Here is a 15,495-nt window from a genome sequence, read left to right on the forward strand (position 1 = left end):
AACCTTCAGCAATGGATCAAATCTCTCATATTAATTGAATATTAATTCTCAAGTCCTGGTCACAAAACCATGAGGGTTGTTTGATCAAAAACGGTAAATTGGTCACCTTGTTCTTTTTATTTTTATGTTTTGGTCTTTCATTTCAGTTTATTGTATTTATCTTTCCAAATTGATTAGGAATTTAGTAAATGTAAAATGCTTTATCCTATTTTCATATACGGATCAGATTGTTAAGAGTAGGCCAGTGGGGTTCATCTTGCAAAATACAAATTAAAACAAGGCCCTCATTGGGCTTAATTTTCTCTTTAGGGTTTAACACTTATTTTGTTTGTTAACAGATTGATGTCACCAACCCCAATCTTAGTTGAGTTTTCTAATTCTAAAATTAGGGGGGGAGAGAGAGAAGGGTAAAAAAGTTTGTTCGGTGGTGCCTTCTGATTCTTTGAAAATTTGAAGGATGATTAAGAGTAAAAAAGTCTTTTATGGCCATAAGGTATATTATCCATTTGAAAAACTCAAGGTATGTTTAAGTCAATTGATGAAAACTCAGAGTATCCATAAGTTTTTTACCCTAAAAGAAATAGGGTAAAAAACCCAAAGAAATAAGTTGTTCTCTCTCTCTCACCTCTCTAAGACCCAACAACCTTGCTTCCTCTAGCCTTTTAAAACCTTAAATATTATTATTACATCAGATTATTGGGATGTACCAATATAACTTGCAGCCCAATGCCAACAGTCTGGTTACGGCAGCTCTAAGAATTTTAAATCAACTAACACTCCATTGTGAAGTATATGTCAGAAAACAAAGTTAAAGCAAAACTACTATTACTTGATTAAAATGAATTTTTCTAATAACTAGGCATATTGCACAAAAGTTACATAGAATACAACAGTCTAAAATGATAATTGAAAGCAACAAAAATCAGATAATCAACAGACACTTTAACCTCGAGAGAAGAATCAATTAAGATTACCTCTTTCGATCTATCAGGCACTAGATGGTCGCGACACTCCAACCTTATCCTTAGGTGCAGAGGTCTCATGAAGGTGGCATCTCCAAGATCTCTGTCCATCTTTAACATCAGTTGTATTGATGAATCTCTTCCTTTCTTTCCACTTCTATCATAATTTAAGATATCTAATTAATAATCTTTGTGCTTTATTCTCCTGATTGACTCCGGTAGAAATCCAAGTTCTGCTCAACTTTAAATACAGCACTGCATAAATTATAACCTGAACCAAAATGTCCAATAGATTGCATCAGATCTACATAGCTTTAATAAATAAATAAAGGAACTATATGAAGTAAATACAGTACATAAAATAACTAAAGACATAAATACAGTACATAATGCTAACATGGTTTATATCCAGAAATAAAACAATTGATAACCTACCAAAGAAATGTTCCACATGTTTCTTATAGTCTTTTCGTAGGTAGGAGGGAGAGCTAGGCATACAAACACAGGTCCACAATCCACACACCCCCATAAGAAACTTCTAATATAATGAATACAAAATTTCTGCCTGATTGGACAAGTACACATTGGAGTTATAAACATATTCTTTGTTGGCAATAGAATCCATTGCCTAGTACTCTTTTGAAACCCGACATGACAATCATTTTACCTGAGAATTTGTTGAAACATTCTCTTAATGTTGGTAGAAACCAGGTCCAACATTTCTTTTCAATGCACTCTGCAACATTCCTTTAGTCCCCTTCTAGATAAAGTAACTTTTTCTCTTCTCTCTGCTAAGAAAGTTTCATGCCTTGTTGCCCAGATTCAGTGACCAGGACCTTGTCAATCCCAGCTTCTGTGCTTGAATTGCAAGTGGTTCATGTGAATGGTTTTTTACTGGTTTCATGTTGGCTTGAATAATTATACATACAGTCCCAACTTCTCCACTTTATTTTACTGATGCATCTACGGACTGTAAGCTCATAATAGTCATTTAACAATGATTTTGACCTAATCTGAAAAGGTTTTAAACTGAGCTGGAGGAACTAAATTTTGTGGTGACATTTGTGTTGGTTATTGTCAAGAAATGGTAGTATCCCATTGAAACCGAGTACAAGAAGATTTCTTACTTGAAAGAAAATGGATTCATTATGTAGTATGATTGAAGAGACTAGAAAAATACAGCAGCATAGAAGGAGAAGGAGATTGAGAAGGAGAAGAAGGGAGAGGTCAACTCGGTCACTGTGCAGCCAACCTCGCTGCCAATGACCGAAAAACTCCATGGCCGAAAAACTTCAAAGCACCCAACTTGGAGACGTACAATGGGATGACTGACCCGATCAACCACAGCGATAGTTTCCAGTCTCTGATGTTGCTCCATGGAGCAGATGATGTCTGTCTCTGTATGGCCTTCTCCACAACCTTTAGAGGTACAACAAAATTGTGGTACCGGGCACTGCCCCCCGGGTCAATATAAAACTGAAGTCAGTTCATGGAACTCTTCACCATGCACTTCGCTACAAGCAAGAGGTGCTCGAAGTTAGCCACCAATTTATTGAACGTGGTCCAACAAGAAAATGAACCTCTCAGCGACTACATAAAAAGATTTAACCTTCAGAGGCTCCAAGTACCAAATCTCGACCCGGCTATGAAGCTCACCATGGCAGTGAAGGGAGTCTGCCACCCCAATCTACATTGGTAGCTCAAGTTCAACCCCCCAACTTCCATGTTGGCGTTCCTTACTGAAGCCGCAAGTTCACAAAGGCGGAGGAGGCTCTTGGATCTCGGTTAGAGATGCAGTAGGCCGGGAAGAGGAAGAAAGTAGCAGCAAGCACCAGCGCCAAAGAAGCAGGTCACCTCGCAACAAGCGAAGTAGATTGCCTAGAAAGAACAGGTCACTGCGCCGAGGTTCTCGATCAAGTTGGCGATCCAAAACCCCCTAGTCTAGAATCGCAGTCACACCACCCTGAATGCAAAGCGGGGCGAGATACTAATGCAGATCAAGATGACTGAGCATGTCAAGTGGCCACACAGGATGAGAGGAGATCCAACCAACTACAACCCAAACCGGTACTATCACTTCCACCGTGACATCAGTCAAGACACGGAAAGCTTCCGAAACTTGAAGATAGAGATCGAGGAGCTGATCCATCATGGCTATCTCAGCCAGTTTGTAAAGCACAACGATAAAGGTAACTGACCTGCCGAGCAGCATAGGGATGCACTAGAGTTGAGTAGGCAACATGACTGCGACTAGCCAGCTCAGGATCCACTAGCACCAGAGAGACTGATCCACGGGGTGATTATCATGATCACCGGAGGGCCGACAGTTGTAGGTTGCAACACGGCGATGGGTAAAAATGCAGTCTGAGAGTTGGAGCATGTAGATGAGAACTCGTTGAAGTGCCCTTAAGTTTAGGAAGTTATATACTTCACTGAGGATGATGCTTGAAGGATCCAATATCCGCATGATAATGCCCTCATTGTCAAGATGATAATCAATGACTTCGAGGTAAAGCAGATTCTGGTCGACTCATTAAGCTCGATGGATATCATTTTCTTGGAGGTTTTCGAAAATATGGAGTTGGACCGGAAGGACCTACAGCCGATAAGCGTGCCTCTTGTCATTTTTCAGCGGAGATGTGGTAAAGCCCCTCGACAGGATTAAGGTTCAGTAACAGCAAGAACAAAGCCCAATACCGTCCGGTTCGAGCACACCTTCCTGGTGGTTACCACCCCGTCCCCCTATAGCGCCATTTTAGGTCAGCCCATCTTGCATGCCCAACGTGCGGTGGTGTCAACCTATTACCTCTCGATGAAGTTTCCGATGAGGTATGGAGTGGGGGTCGTATGGGGCGACCAACTGGAATCTCAGAAGTGCTACGTCGCGACGCTGAAGAGTAAAGCGAAGCTGGCAGATGACGTTGAGCTGGAGCCCCCCCCCCCTTAGCATACCGATGAGCAAGCTACACCGATGGAGGATACAGTCCTAGTCCTGGTCTCCGATACCGAGCCCACGAAGACTATCCAGATTGGCACTCGCCTGAACAAACCACTCCGGTCTACACTGGTAAGTTTTTTACTTAAAAACTTAGATGTTTTTGCATGGTCAACAGTAGAAATGTCCGGTATAGACCCAACTATGATTAGTCACAAACTTAATGTGGACCCTTTAGTCAGGTTAGTTAGGCAAAGAAAAAGAAACCTCGCCCTAGAGAGGTAGAGGATAGTAGATGAGGAGGTTAAGAAGCTCCTTGTAGTAGACTTCGTTAGAGAGGTCCAGTACCCGAGCTGGGTAGCCAATCCGGTAGCTAATCCTATGCTCATGAAGAAGGCCAATGGCAAGTGGTGCATATGCATCGACTACACCGACATCAACAGAGCCTACCCAAAGGATAGTTTCCCACTTCCTAGAATAGACCACCTAGTAGACGCGATCTCGGGGCATGAGTTACTAAGCTTTATGGACGCCTACTCTGATTACAACAAAATCTGGATGGACCTAGATAACCAGGAGAAGACTACATTTGTAACTGAGTTAGGATTGTACTGTTTTAAAATCATGCCCTTTAAACTGAAAACGCTAGAGCAACCTTCCAATGCCTTGTAAATAAAGTGTTTAACCCTTTGATAGGCAATAAAATTGAATGCTATGTAGATGACATGGTTGTGAAGACCTAATTTTCAAACTCTCTTGTTGATGATTTAAATTGTGTTTTCCAAATCTTAAGAAAATATAACATGAAGTTCAACCCGAACAAGTGTGTCTCAGGGTCACGTCGGGCAAGTTCCTTGGCTATATAGTGCATCAACATGGCATCGAAGCCAACCTGGAAAAAATCTAGGCTATCTTAGATATGAGATCACCTAAGTCAATAAAAGAAGTACAATGGTTAGCTAGCCGAATTGACTCACGTTCGACGAGCTCAAGAAATACTTAAGTTGACCACCTATATTGACCCGACCTGAACCTAGAGATGAGCTAAAACTCTACCTCTCTGCGAGTGACAAGGTAGTCAGCTCAGTACTAGTAAGGGAAGTAGACTAGGTCCAGAGGCTTGTCTACTACATCAGTAAAGTTTAGTAGGCAACTAAGACCAGGTACCCCGACATCAAGAAGCTAGCCTTCACACTAGTCATAGTAGCTTGGAAGCTACGCCCCTACTTTCAAGCCCACACCATTGTCGTCTTAACTGATAGACCTCTTAGGCATGTTCATGTTCTTCAGAAGCCTAAGGTCTCAGGATGCTTCACAAAGTGGGCCATCGAGCTGAGCAAAAACGACATCTGGTTTGTGCTGCGCCTTGCGATTAAAGGCATAGGTCCTGGCTAACTTCGTCGCCGAGTGTACGTTTAGCACACCAGACCCTAAGGTGACTGAGCCGACTAAAACTTTGGAGGCATCAACTAGCGTGCACCCATTCAGGCTAGGGAGACCCCAACTTGGGATGAGGAGCCCTGGATCCTCCACGTCGACAGCTCGTCTAATCAGCGAGGAAGCGGAGTCGGACTCATATTCTATGGGCCAAGCGAGGTAAAGTTAGAGTACGAGGCACTGATAGCCAAGCTGATGTTGGAAAAGGAGGTCAGTACGAAGGACGTCTTGGTATGTAGTGACTCTCAGCTGGTCGTGAACCAAGTGAATGGTGAGTACGAGGCTCGAGAACCCACCATGATGGCTTATCTGGCCAAAGTGAGGGAGCTCCTACCCGACTTCCACTCTTGGTTCATCCGGCAAGTACCAAGATTAGAGAATGCTAAGGTTGATGTGCTTTCGAAGCTAGCTCACATAAGTGACATCACAATGAGGACGGTGTACATTGAAGACCTATCGTGATCTAGCATTGTGAGGGTGGCAGAAGAGGTTGCTCCTGTGTTGATAGCAGAACCGAGCTGGATTGATCTGCTTGTTGACTATCTGCTCCATGGAACCCTACTAGCAGACCGTAACGCAACTCAGAGGGTAGAGTGTTAGTCAGCTCGCTATGTCCTTATTGGTGAGCAGTTGTATAGGAGACCCTTTACGGTCCCCTACTTATGCTGCTTGTGACATCAGAAGCAAGTCGGGTGCTATACGAGATCCATGAATGTCTTTGTGGAGGACACTTGGGGGCAGGGCACTCACCCAAAAAGCACAGGCAAGGATTCTACTGGCCTACAATGAAAGTGGATGCACTTGAGCTCGTCCGGAAATATGACAACTACCAGAGGCACGCCAACATACTTCACTAGTCTGCTACCAACCTGAAGTATCTAACCAGCCCGTGGCCCTTCGCCCAGTGAGGTGAAGACATCCTCGATCTGTTCACGAAGTGGGTGGAGGCTGAACCATTGGTGACCATCACAGTTCAGAACATACAAAATTTCTTCTGGAAGAATATCGTATGCAGATTCAGACTCCCGAAGGTGTTGATATCCGACAACGGGAATTCGTTTGAGGACATAAAGTTCCAGAATTGGTGTGCTGAGATGAGGATCCAACAGAATTTCACTTTGGTGGTGCATCCACAGGAGAATGGACAGGCCGAGGTGACAAACAGGGAAATCCTCCACGGACTCAAACTTGGCTTTCTCGAGCTAAGGGTTTGTGGGCTGACGAACTGCCCAGCGTCCTTTGGTCCTACTGAACTAACATCAAGACTACAACCGGAGAGACCCCTTTCAACCTGACGTATGGTACAAAGGTCATCATCCCAGTCAAGATCGAAGTACCGACCTTGCAGTTAGAAGTGTATGACAAGGAGGCCAATGATGATGAGATACGAACCAACCTTGACCTGATTGAAGAAGTGTGCGACCTAGCCTATATCTGAACTACAGCTTACCAAAGGGTAGCTCGGTACTACAATGCTCGAGTCAAATGATGCCACTTCTGAGTCGGCGACCTTGTACTTTGGAAAGTCATGGTACCTGAGCCCAATGTAGGTAAGTTGGGACCGAACTGGGAATGTCCGTACAAAGTATGACGGGTGTTCGGTGAAGAGACGTACGAGCTCAAGACATTGGAAGGGATGCAGGTACCCCACGCTTGGAATGTCAATAACCTAAGGAAGTACTAACTATGAGCTCAGAAGTCAAGCATCTGCCACATCAAAATTATTCTAAGTATGGAGGACCACCCACTTCGGTAACTTGGTATAGCCGCACATCTAAATCATGTATCAAAGAGTGGACGTTGAGTCACTCTAAGCCAAAGGGCCCTTGTGTCGAGTTGGTAATGACCCCAGCACCGCAATAAAGTAAGATCTAGTCGCTTTTAAGCATACGGGCAGTTCGGGTGCATCTTTATTTATTCCTTGTTAGCGCATAGGTAGTTCAAGTATATCCCATACTATGCTTAGTTGCCTTGGCACACAGTCACTTCAGGTTACACCCATACTATGCCTAGCCATTCTGGAAGTTATGCATCTCGAGCAAACCTACACTTAGAAAAATATTTAGAACTTCAGAAACAATTGTACGCGAGGTGGAAAAGGATAAATTGTACACGATGTGGTAAAAGAGAAATTATATTTTCATTACTTCAAAAAATTTTGTACATGTGAGTTGTAAAAAAAGGGGGGGGGGAATTCACTAGGTCGGGCTCGGAGGCTTGGTGAGTAATGTTTGTACAATAGGAGGTCCAAGAAAAGAGGCAAAGCGGGTAGTCATACATCATGGAGCTCCTCGCCCCCATCCTTGTTGTTAGTGGTAGTGGCATCATCTCTGGCGATGTCAACTTCCATAGCACCCTCGACTGTGGAGTCCAGATCGGCTTCCTCCATGAATACCTCGTCGCTCTCCTCCTCCTTGGAGTCAGGGTCCTCATCAACCTTGCTAACCATCTCTCGAGTGTAGGCCATGGTAGTGATGGGTCTGAGGTCACTCTTGGGGCACACTAACCTCATTAGCATACAGTAGAGCTTGAAAACTTTGCGGAAGGTTGTGGTACCGAGGTCCTGTATCTCATTGTTGTATGCTAGGGAGGCCTTATATTCCTTGATGGTGAGGGTCTTGGCAAATCCCAACCCGTCGAGGAGGATAGCTTCATGCTCAGCAAAGGTAGTCTTTTGCTCCTCGATCTCCTTCTTCAATCTCTCTACCTCCTCCTGTAGTCCATGCAGCTGTTCAATCTCGAGCTCCTGCTTCTCGATGCGCTCGCGGTTCGCTGCCATCTTACTCTTCATTTTGTCGATGACATCAACGCACCTCTCCACCCGAGACCGATATTCAGTTGTCGCGGTCTTGGCTCCTTCAGCCTGGGCAATCTATTGTTCGGATTGCCTCATGATGGCGTGGATCATAGAGTTGGCCTGAAATAAAAAGAAGAAAATTTTATTAAGTACTAGAAGTAAAAAAGCACCTCGGAGACAACATAGCAAAGAGTTCGAAAACTTACCACCATAAGGCATCGCAATATCTTAGCATCCACTTCAGCAGGTTTCATCTTGGTGGTGAACCTAGCTATGTCATTTGGGAAGGTTGTCTCCTTGCTCTTGGTGAGGCTGGTCCAGACATCCATGATACTCTAGCACTCCTCGGGGACTTCATTAGAAGTGTTCTCCCCGAGACGTTTGGGTTGGACTTCGGGAGCTTGGGCCACTCGGGCAGATGTGGCGGCGATCTCTCTTCCTAATCCTCTTCATCCAAATTAACGACGAGACCTCCTCGGTCGGAGTGGGTGCAATAGGCACAGTAGCAGCGATGGTCTCAATAGTCGGTGCCCAAGAAGAATTATAGTGGGACTTTCTCTTTCCCTTCTTCTATTGCATGTCGGAGAAAAGTCTCGTGGATGATAAATCTGCCATAATGCTTACAAGAAGACAAGTCGAAGTCAGTCAAGACAGCATACAACAAAGCAATGCAAAGACGAAGTACCCGCACCCGAGGTGACGACTTACCTAGAGGACTTAGTCCAGCCTTAACCAACTTCTCCTCAGAAAGATAATCATTCAGCCTCTGCCCGAACTCTGCTAGGTCCCACATCCTAGCTTGCATTTTTTCATCTAGTTGGTCCCGAGTGTCTTTGATACCTTGCCTCCATTGGGTTGGGAAAGGCCACCCCCCGTCAACAGCAAGAGTGAAGTATCTCCTTTTCCCAAGCCAAGACCTTCGAAGGAAACTCATGAAGAAGTTTATATCCAAGTCGGTAGGACATGTAATAGCTATACTTGTTCGGGGCACTAGCAAGGTTCTGTTTAATGTGGTAGACCGAGCTGAAGGTCTTCATATCTAGTGATAGGCCAAAGTCGAAGAAAATGGAAATGGTGTCGACCGAAGTACAAACTGAGTTAAGGTGAAGTTGATCGATAGTGATGTTATAATATTTTAAGGCCTTGGGGATGAAAGGGTGAAGTGGAGAGTAGAGCCCAGCCTTCAAGTGCTCTTCAAAGACAGTTATCTCTTCATCATCATGATCCCAAGGGAAGCCCTGCAAAGGAAGATAATATCCGTAGCGCTCAGGGAATTTATACGGAGCAGCCAAGGTGCTAACCTCCTCGGAGGTCATCCGAGAAGGACCAAAGTGATTTGGTTCTCTAGGGCTAGCTACTCAACGAGAAGACGAAGCCCTTTTATGGAAACCTCGCTGGTCTTGAACTGAGGTACCCACCTCGGCCAGACCGGACCCCACCCTCTCTTCTTTAGAAGGATTACTACTCGGCATGATTTAAACAAAGGAAAAGAGCAAACTGGAACAAAGAAACATGGCTTACCTAAAGAAAGGAGACCAAACTCGAAAACCGAAGACTGAACTGGCAACACTGAAGACAATGCGCGACCTCCAAGTGCGAGAGCTCAAATAGGACGAAGAGTAATGGGCCCCTAAAGCCCCTATTTATAGTCGGTATAACTGATCACGGACGACTTAGATCAACTGGATTTGATGATTCCCAGGAGGGCGGTCGCTTGACTTTCGAGGTCGAATTTGGTTCAGCATGTGTTTGACGTCCATGGAGTTTATGATCCGGGTGACGTTCGCGCCTTCTCAAGATGTGATCTAGCCCTAAAGTTGAGCTAGTTGTGTCGGTCAGGTTTGACCCGTAGACCGGAGTGGGGGGCAATTGATGAGGGGTAAATTGGTTTGACCTGTTAGCATGCGGACACGTGGAACAACCTAATGACATTTGACCTGAAAGGTTGGTACATTTGACCTGAAAGGTTAAACTATTAACTCATTGACAAATAGGAAAACAGTTTCATTTTTGGCTTAATTTGCTTTAAGATTTGTATTTCATTTTCATCATTAATAAAACCAATTTTTGTTATTCAAACTTATTTTTTCTTTAATATTATTAGTATAAAATATTAGTGAAATTTGTACTTTTTTCATATTTTATTTTGTCTTTTGTCTTTGTAAGTTTTTATTATTTTATTTTGACATCAAGGATTGATTCATTTGACCCAAAAGGTTGAACTATTGACCCGCACATAAAATATGAAAGCAATATCATTTTTTAGGTCAATTTGAAATTTTATATGCCGTCCCCAACAACAATATAAACAATTATTGTTTATCACACATTATTTCTTTAATATCAGTAATATAAAATATTAGATATACATGCCCATGTTTCTACAATCTTTTAACTTTTTGTGTTTATTTCTATTTTCAGTTTTATTATTCAACTAAGAGATCAAGGATTCATCCGTATGACCTAGGTGGTTCAATTCCTTACCACCAACACCGAGAAATGGTTTCATTTCTTTGTTGATTTAAAAAAAAAAAAAAAAAAAACATAGGTTTCATTTTGTTACAAGTATTCGATATAGATCTAATTGATAGAATTTATTGGTAAGAAAAAAAAATATAAGAATAGGATTCAATGGGAAAGAATTGGAGTTACTACCTTAAATATAAGACTTAATAACATGGAATTGAATGAGGTGAAAAGTTGTAGTTTTCTACCCTCACAATTAGGGATTATCCAAATTCTAAAATAGGAGCATTTTAGGGAAGAATAACATTCAATGAAAGATAATGAGTTTGGATCAAGTCCCAACATAGGGTCCAAACAACTGGTCCTAACAGCTTTTGCAGCAATGGATTAGGAGCATCTCCCTTGTTTTCCATGGTGAGATGTTCTCAATGTATAACGGTAGTGACTGTTGGGACTTGTTGTAAGGACCCTTGTTGGGATTAGATCCAATGTTGATAATGGAATTTAATACCTTAAATATAAAATTTAATGAGAAGACATTGACTAAAGGAAAAAAGGGTTCGACTATGATATAGAAAAGATATGATATCTGAAAAACTTCTGACCAGTTAACTGGAATCATAAATGTGGTAGCCAATTAGGTATTATTTATCAAAATTCATGGGTGGATTTTGATTGGTCAAAACTCTTCCCATACCATATCTTTTCTGCATCATAGATTTTCCCAGCAAAAAATAGTTCACGTTACATTTTCTGCCCTCACAATTAGAGAGGGACCAAACTAAATAATAGGGTTATTTTGGTCAACTAAAAGTTTCATACTTTTTATAATAATAAAAATATAGATATAGATATATTTTTGTTCATTAATCACTATCAAACCATTTATCAATCACCATGTACGTGGAGGTCAAATGAATGAGAATCTACAATGCCTACGTGTTCCATCCAAGGTTTTTAGAAACGAACCGAAAACAGAACTGGTCAAGGGACCAGTTTCCGGTTAAGCGGTTCAACCGTTTGGGTCGAACGGTTTGACTTGTGACATCATAAATAAATTAAAAATAAAAATATATTTATAAATAATAAAAAAATAGCATAAAATTAAAAAAAAAACAGAAAAAATATAGAAAATAAAACTATCTAAATACAAAAGTTATACAATACAAAATACATAAAAAATATAAAAATAAAATACAGAAAAAACACAAAAAAAAATAAAAAAATATAGAAAAATAAAACTATCTAAATAATTAACAATTAAGGAAACCAACATGAATAAAATTTAAAACCAACAGATTATTAAATGACTATGACATTGTTGGAGGGCCTTAGTAGAACACTAGATCATCTTATATCCATAAATTGAGAATCTGAGACTGAATTCAATGGAAATCCTCATCATCAACTCTAACTCCATAGACTGCATGAAAAAGAACTAAAGGTAATCCAATGCCAAGCGACAAAAGAAGGTGAATCACAGCATGTGTGCGGATGAGCTCAACAATGGTCACGATGACCAAGATTCTAATGCCAAGGACTAAACGCTCAATTAAATCGTTAATGGCAACCAACGGGGCAGTGACAGGAAGTCAGGAAGCAACAGAAAATCAGTCAAGCTTGTAATTTGTATCATCGGAAGAACCAGAACATATCCAGTTTTGAAATTGCCACCACTGTCAATAAGGTTCCAAACACCAAAGGTCTTTGCAAGAGGCTCAGAAAGATCATGGCCCAGACAGATCCTGAAAAATGGGTTCTTGGGGAAGCTTGATAGAGGCAGAAGCCAGGGCCACCGGAGTTATCTACGTCGAGTGTGTCGATTGAAAGAGGAGGTGAGACAACTCAAATGCCAGTGCAGAAAGAGTCGTGTCGTTCAAAGCTTCTAAGATCCATTGCTCGATTTTGCATGCTCTGCTCCCAAAATGCAGAGAGACTTGCGAGGGCAGATTCGGGTTGGTTGGTCCGGAAAGTCATGGGAGAGGCAGGCTAAGTGAAATAATATACTGGAAACTACGCAAGTTTTTGATGGTTCGCACTGCAGCAGCTTCTGGGCTAATTGGTGTTGCAAATTTTCTGCGTTTTTGAGCTATGAATTCCTTGACATGCTCAAGCTTGGCTATCACTGCCCCTACCATGGCACCAGCAACAAAGATGGCCACCGCCGATAATGGTGGTGTGACTGTGACGGTGGGCTTGGGCTTGGTCGCAGGTGATTGCCGTTGCAAGTGCTGCTGCAAGCCTACAACTGTTATTGCCGCTAGAAACCCCCGCACGCCGCTGCAAAATCGCCAGCCGCCGCTGCAAATCGGTCACCGGTCGCCAGTCGCCGTGAACCGTCGTCGTCGCTGTGTATTGCCATCGAACGCCGTAGATCGTGGTCGGTTGGGTGTGAGGGCTGAGAAGAGGGAAGGTTAGAACGAAAATGGGGTCATTCGAACCCTAAGCATTCCTAATATTTGGGGTCAGGGATATAGGGGTCATTTTATTTTTTGGTTTTTTATTTGATTTAAATCAACGAAAATAAAAAATATAATCCGCAACCGCTGCCCGGGTCAAACGGTTTAATGGTTCGACCACCCGAATCAACGGTTTTCTAACTTTTTCAACGGTTTTTAAGGAATCGCCAGTTTATAGTATAACTGGACCCGAGGGCCTAACTGATTACCGGTTTTTCTGGTCTGACCATCCGGTCCAGTCCGGTTTTGAAAACCATTGTTCCATCGATCTGTGTATCTTTCCTGAACTGTTGTCGTAGAATGATACTTTCATGCATAAATGGATGGGCTCTATCATTATTCTAAATTAAACTTTGCCTTTAATTATGTGCTAACCCTACCACTAGATAGTCTTTTTCTAAATCAAGACTTTTAGAATGCAGCTTAGCTATCTCTTAGGCATATAGTATAGGCGTATTAATGGATAGGTTATCTCGTGTACTAACCAAGGTTTTTAAAATCGAATCGGATAATGAATCGGTCAGGGGTTCAATTTTCGAGTTAAACGGTATGACTGTTTGAATCAAATGAATGACTTATTCTGACAAAAAATTAAAAAAAAAAAAAACTAAAAATTGCCTAAACTGTTGGATGGTTTGAACCTTTCGACCACCTAGATTAACGTTTTGCTAACTAAATCCAACAATTTTTAAAAAAATAAGGGTTATGGAGTAAAACGAAACCGATCACCTAACCAATTCCCTATTTTTCCACTCTGACCGTCTGGTCCCGTCCGATTTTGAAAACCATGGTACTTATTACCCCATATAAGAAATTTTCGTTTGAAAAGCACAAATCTAACTGAGGACAACCAACCCTGTTTCTTAACAGCTTGATATTAAAGACAATTTATGTGCAGTTGTAGTATGTAGGCTCTTGTGGGTAGAGGATCAGGATTAGGAGTGTTCCCAATAGAAACCTGATGTTGGTTTTCAAAAGTGGACCTTTCCCAATCCACCTATGAGTTATGTTTAGCACAAGGTGTTGTTCTGTCGATCTTCTGTATGGTCATGGCTTTACCACAAGGTGTTGTTCGGATGTACTTTATAAAAGTACTTTTTTGTTTAATGAAGTGAATCTTATATAAAAATTACCTTTGAGTGTTTCGTTAATATAAATATGTGTTCCAAAGTACGTAATAAAGCACCAAAATACCCAAAAGTATAAAATCAGATTTCTTGACTTTGTGCATTTGGTCAATGCTTTACTATGGGTTTCAAGTGATCACATGAGGAGCACATACATGAAACCATCTTATCATTAATAAAAAAATGATTAATTAATAAAATCATTCACTAAAACAAGAAAAAATATTTAAATAACTAAGTAAAACATTAAACATATGTCATATAATAAATGAATTGTTATAAAAATAATAAAATATTTAATAAATCATTTAATGAATAACAAAAATAATTAACCATGATTTTTTGTATTAAAATGATTAAAAATTAATTAAATAATCAAACATATATATATATATATATGAAATGCTTAAATAATTATAAAAATATATAAATAACCAATGAATTAATTTAATAAAATAGGGAAAAGACTTAATACTTAAGAAAAACAATGAACCAACTAACAAAATTAGAAATAGTTAATGAATTAATTTAATAGAATAGGGACAATACCTAAATAATTAGGAAAAAATATTAGCAACATATGTTTCATAACAAATAAATAATTAATTAATAAATTATTGAATTATTAATAAAGGTAATTAACCTACTAATGAAATGACTAATTAAATAAGTCATAAAATAATAAAATAAATAGTAAAATGATTAGATAATTAACAAAATTAATAAATGGTTAAACAACAATTGGCCGTGTGGCATACATTGTTTGACAATGTGAAAATTAACAGATAGCCACATGGCCTTATAGAACTCCACGTTTAACTTATGAATGCTTAATATGTGTATCCATCCACTTTCTACCAAAAAAAGGGAAAACTCCTAATTAGTACCCTATACTTTGGGTCTAATACTGTCACTTTGGTCCCCGAACTTTAAAATGCGACAATTGAAGAACCAAACTTTTAAAACGTGACAATCCAGTATTGTCGTTAACTAGTTATTAACCAGTCATTAAGTGGCATTTGAAAAAGACATAAATGCCCTTCAAGTGTTATTTAATTTTCTTTTTCAACCATCTAAACGTTGACAAAAAATTAACAGTTCCAAATCTTTGCCTTTTTCATTCAAGAAAGTTGGGGTCACGTTTGAGTGGGCATTCTGTTGACCCCAACTTTCTTGAATAGAAGAGGCAAGGATTTGAGACTGTTAATTTTTTGTCATTGTTTGGATGGTTGATAAAAAAATTACACGACACTTGAAGGACATTTGTGTCTTTTTGAAGTGCTATATAACGACTGATTAACAATTAGTTAAC

Source organism: Nelumbo nucifera, chromosome 6 (genome assembly GCF_055504915.1).
Source record: "Nelumbo nucifera cultivar China Antique chromosome 6, China Antique-T2T, whole genome shotgun sequence".
Taxonomy (NCBI): Eukaryota; Viridiplantae; Streptophyta; class Magnoliopsida; order Proteales; family Nelumbonaceae; genus Nelumbo; species Nelumbo nucifera.